The 5,651-nt window shown below is 41.9% G+C and overlaps 1 protein-coding gene across 1 annotated transcript in view; it reads right to left on the minus strand.

Annotated features, from left to right (window-relative positions):
* Positions 1–5,651, minus strand: part of mecom (MDS1 and EVI1 complex locus) — a 32,959-nt gene that overhangs the window by 26,547 nt on the left and 761 nt on the right. Inside the window, exon 2 of the mRNA XM_037677405.1 lies at positions 4,591–4,725. The gene's annotated coding sequence lies outside the window, so the exon portion shown is untranslated. The remainder of the gene's footprint in view (positions 1–4,590; positions 4,726–5,651) is intronic.

The following is a 5,651-nucleotide window of genomic DNA, read 5'->3' on the forward strand; positions in this document are numbered from 1 at the left end:
GACACTGACTGCACTGAAGTTTTCATCTGTGGGAAACACTGGCTCTGAGCCATCCATGCCTCTTTTTTAAGAATCAATCAGCAGCAAAAAGAGGTAATTTGCTTTTAGTTTCAACTACAAACACGAGGGTTAAAGAGGGTGATTACAAACTGGAGGGGAATCCCCCCCTCCTTATACAGCTCCACCTCTTCCCTTAGGGTCATCCTAGATAAACACACACACATACACACACACACACAAAACAAATAGACGTCAAATCAGTGCAGGGCAGGAGGTGCAGCCTTTAGCTTCTTGGGGTCGTTCTTAGCACGTTAAAAGCCAACAAGCACCCTCCCACGTACATGACCACAATAAACAATCAAACAGTGGCTAAAAGTACTTTTGGAGGTAAGAAATTCACAACATGTGCGTCCACATCGTGAAGACATGCTGCAGTCTTAAGGATGAAAAACACACGTGAAAGGATTTCTCCTGTTGCTCATGTTATGCATGTGATGATCAGCCGTTTCACGTTTGTGCACACACGCTTGTGTATTTTTAAAAGAGAATCAACAAGAGTGTCTTTAATTCTTCTCACACACTTTAACTGGCAGTGCTCACAGCTGTAATCCAGTCAGGGGCTGTAGTTGGATAGTTGGATAAACAGGTCACCGTTTTCTCAGTGGCATCCTGTAAACTCTGACTCAGTCAGCGCTGGTTTTCTGTGCACACAGCTTCAAATCTAAAGCTGCTTTCACATTTACAGACAGTGGAGGAGACAGATGGTGTCTACCTCCACTGTGCAGCATCGCAGGGAATCCATTCGCAGTAAAACATTCTACCAAAAGGATGAAGTTCAGCAAGAGCCGTTTCATTTGCTCAGAAATCACTACAAAAGATGAACAATTTAATATTAGATAAACTCTCCATACCCTCCATAACTGATTTCAGAACATTGGTTAAAAAAATAACCTACCTATTTTTTTTAAACAACAAGCCAAAATCAGCAATTAAAAATAAGTTTACCTGAGCTGAGTTCAAACTCTTGTTTCCCAAAATTACCGTAAGTGCTTCTCCCATCCTCCTGATCCAAACACACTGTCACAAGGTCAGCCCTCACTAAAAATATGTGAGGACTAAAGCAATGTTTGCAACCTTTAATTGCTACAATGAATCAGATCTCTTTTTAACGATCGATTCAAGTGACTTCTTTAAAAGCTTCAAGCTGTTTACTCTGTGAGTAACAATCACCGTCAGTGACTGGGAACGAGGACGGTCAGTGTTTTGTTCAAATGCCCCTGAGCCACTTCATCGTATTCAGTACTGAGTGAGAATCAATAGAGTGGATGAGATTAACACTCATATCCCCTCTGTACAGTCTTATGAGAGGCTCTTCAGGGCCTCGTTGGATGATAATGATAATTACACTTTCAATCAATTTTCCATTCAGTTGAATCACTGAAGTGAAGAGCGCAGAAGAGGGTTTTTAACCACTAATTGGTCTAATTATCCAAATGACAAAACATGCTGATCACAGACACATCTAAGTACTGGCTGCTCACACTGTGATTTTTTGGGCATTAGGAAAGTACATACACACACACACACACACACACATACACCAATAAAAATATGTATGCATATATATCTCTGGTATTAGGCAGGTTAAAGGCCGTTTTTTTTTTTAAATTACAAGTTTCAACCCTATGAAACGGAGGTACCTGGAAGTAACTTCACATTTCAGTGAGCCTCACAAACTGCGACACCTGCCACCTCCTTCCTCTCCACTCTTTCCTGTTGCTTTCTTCCAGTAAAGCAATAAAACTGAAATATCAGAAAAATGAATGGAATGGAATGAAATTAATTATTTGTCCATCCATCCATCCATCCATCCATCCATCCATCCATCCATCCATCCATCCATCCATCCATCCATCCATCCATCCATCCATTCATCCATCAATCAAGCCATCCATTATCTTTACCCGTTTCCTCCTTTCGGGTCATGGGACCTTTCTTTGTCAAAGAATAAATAAAAAGCAGAACATGCAATATGAAGCTGCTCAGTCATTATTTTTTTCTACCGCAATTTAGCACAAACCTGTTGTTGTTTGTGGGCAAAAGTTTATAACTTAGAGCCACTGTCAAGGGAATTTAGGTAAAGTTTATCGCTAACTAATGTTAAATGAATGCGTGTGTGTTAGAGAGTTGGTTTGACTGCTCAGAGGTCCCGTCAGAGAGGAGCCTGCAGGCACAGAGACACCTGATAAACCTCCAAGGCCTTCTCCGAGTGTATAATCTGGCAGACGGATCATCAGTGTCTGTATAAAAGCATATAAAAAGCACTTCTTTATACTGTCCAAGGCAGAGCTCACATCCGGAGCTTCAATGCAACATCCGTGTATGAACTCTGACCCCTGCAGGTAAACCAGATAAAATCTTCTTGTGTCCTCCGTGTGGCTTATTTTCAGTAAGTAGATTTTTAAAAAAGGGTATTTATTTATCCAACATCCACCACTTGTCATGTCCTCTATTAGGAATGTTTGGTTGTTTTTATTTTCTATAAGGATTTTTGAACATGTTTGCAGAATGAGCATCTTTATGGTTAGCAAAGATGGAAGATAAAAAGAAGACGAGATCTCCCAAAAGTTCCTCCATTTAGAAAAACAAACACAACTCCTATAACTCATTTATCCCCCTCTCTCCTTCTATCCTCTGTTCCCCTGAGATTGGTCATAACGTTTTATGATAAACTGAATTGGGATCGAAATAAGAGCACGGAGGAGCTCCAGCACCAAATAACGAGCGACAACACCTGGAAATGGCCGTCACTGCAGGACGACGTCGTCGCATAAATCCTGCAACAAATCACTCCTGTCCGAGACGCTGGAGGAGAGTTCTTTGAGCTCGTTTTATGGAATGGGAAGACTGGGCTGCAGCACGCAGAGGCCCCCGCGCTGCTTGGTGAGCTTGCTATGTGGAAATGTGAAGGCGTTAAGTGCGTCGAGTGCGTCACCGGCGGTTTCAGGCGGAGTTTGGACTTCTCTCCGAGGCTGTAAAAGACCTGCTGGGATCAGGTACGGTTTCAACATTTCCAGCTCAAAATGAGGAGCATGGGGAGTCATGTAAACCTCAATGAGCAATTTACAATCCGGCAGCATTATGCAACCCCACCTCCCCTCCACACACACATATAACAAAACGAATATGTGGGCACAAGCAGAAACACTGGCACTAATAGGTGCACACGTCAGGGATACAATAAAACTCGACACACTCACAGCGAGTCAACAGGCATAAAGTTCTGGGAACACACGGATACAAAAAGCCCTCATGAGCTTAAACACACACACAAAGAGCAAGAAGGACTGACAGCACCTTTACAAGACCACCCCTCCTGGCCTATTCATTTTCCACACGCAGACAGGCATTGTGAGACGCCACAGCGTGTTTTCAAAAACACCGGTGTCGACCGGAAGGCCTAAAGACAGCACATTGTGCTGTGTTGTGACAGTGTGCGATACTTAACAATCACCTCATCATAGCCGTGTCCGTGACCCGCCGGAGCCTTACACAGCCGCCCAAGCAGAACCACGGCGTTGACAGCGAGTCGCACCTTGCAGAGAGGGTAGCTCAGGAACACACTCTCTCTCTCTCTGTCTCTCTGTTGTTGTTGTTTTTTTACAAGAGTGGAGGTGAGTGTGTTCGAAAGGCTCCAGCTCTGATTTCACATCCTCTTTATGAGCTCCTTCAGCTACCTCTTGATTGAGACGAGGGCCAAGAAGAAACACAGATGTGGGGAAAGGCCGTTTACTCACATGTTCCGGTTATTTCTCAGCGATTCTTTCGTTTAGCCTCTAAATTAACATGGTTTTTTTTAGTTTTTTTTTAGGGCAATGTGCACCCGCAGTGCACGAAAAGGCAGTATTTGTTGAAACCTCAGTGCATGGTGCCGAACAAGCGATCTAAATGGACCACCTGTGAGAAGAGATGACAAGCATGCAAGCCAGATTATGTGTTTTTATTCGGGTCAGAGGATGATATGCTCCACACACGTCTAAAAAAGTTTAGGACTCTTGTCTGTGCAGGAGCACCCCCCCCCCCCCCTCCCATCCTCTGTCTGTTGGGTTGCAGAGATGAACAGACCCCCATGTGTGCATCACGCACCTCTCTACAGCCAGGTGAGCAGCAAAAGGACTTCAGCATTCCTGACATATCTAAGAGTTTATATCACGAGCGTGACCGGGAAGTGAATGGAACTATCATCTCGGCCGGCTGCGTCTGATCGTGCCCTGTGGTCCTCACGTGCACAATCAGGAGGAAAGCATGCAGAGATAGTGAGGAGGCTCTGCAGCAGGGGAGAAGGTGTGTGTGTTAACTGAAGGCACGGTGGGCCAGCCGCTCATATCTGCCTTAGATCACCATAACACCTTTTAACGCGACAGACGGGACGGGGAGGCCTTGGAGTTATACCTAAAATAATTAATGAAACTGAAGCTGAAGCAGGGAGGAATGTTCAGAGGACACGTCACTGTTTCTAACTCCAATCATCCACATGTTGTGTTTCTCTGCTTGGGCCTTGTGACGTGTTTAAAGGTCGTCATCCCGTACCTGATCATCGATCTGGCACGCTGTCAGGTTATGCTGCGAGGCTGCGGGGGCGAACTGGATGTGCTTCAGCCAGCTGCCTGCGTCTGGTTTGCTGGCATCCACGCAGAACTTTACATGGCCTGACCCGTCCAAGATCTGCAGAGAGCAGGTGGGAAAAAAGAGAGAGATCAGACTTTGATCAGTATCAGACCAGGTTACTGTGTCCAAACACGGCCCAACCACAAAAACCTCCCACTGAGAAACACCACTTCAAGTTCACACACACACACACACACACGCACACACACGCACGCACACGCACAAACGCATAATGATAGCAACCATTTATGCATTAAAAAAGTATTTTTAAAGAATAAAAATAAAGAAAAGATGAATTAGAAAACAGACCTGCAGTTTAACTTTACAAACGCGAGAAATTTTGTTTTCAGAAATGTGAATTTTGATTTTTAAAATTAAAAGGTGATTAGCATTATTGACAAATTTTGTTTAAAAAAATACGACATTAATGAGAAAACAAGACATACTGTATATACATTTAAAAAAGATAAAAATTAAATAAAAGTCAACGTTAAACAATAAAATATAGTAATTTGACAATTAAAATAGGATTTTATTATTATTATTATTATTATTATTATTATTATTATCATAGTTTGGGTTGAATAAATACAACACATTTTATAAATTCATAAAGAAAAACAATTGAACAAACAAAGAAAGAAAAACGAATTAATTATATTTTGTTCATTCACAAATTGTAGCTGAAAAAGTTGGAACGAAAACACAAAACCAGAACAACAAACATGATAAATGTGACAATAAAAATAAAACATAAATAAACAATAAACGGACTAGTCTGTTCTCCTTGATATAAAGACAATTTATGAATAAATACATCAAAAACAAATTGAGAAAACGGGATTATTTGAAATCACTGGAATCATTGCAGCATTTCGCCTCCACCGTTTATTTAAACATTTATAGCATTTTTTTCCGTTTTTACCAGCAGCTGTTAACTTTTATTTATTTATTTATTTTTATTTATTTTATTTTTTTTTTTG

The sequence above is a fragment of the Nematolebias whitei genome, chromosome 6, assembly GCF_014905685.2.
Source record: "Nematolebias whitei isolate Nwh7 chromosome 6, NemWhi1, whole genome shotgun sequence".
NCBI lineage: Eukaryota > Metazoa > Chordata > Actinopteri > Cyprinodontiformes > Rivulidae > Nematolebias > Nematolebias whitei.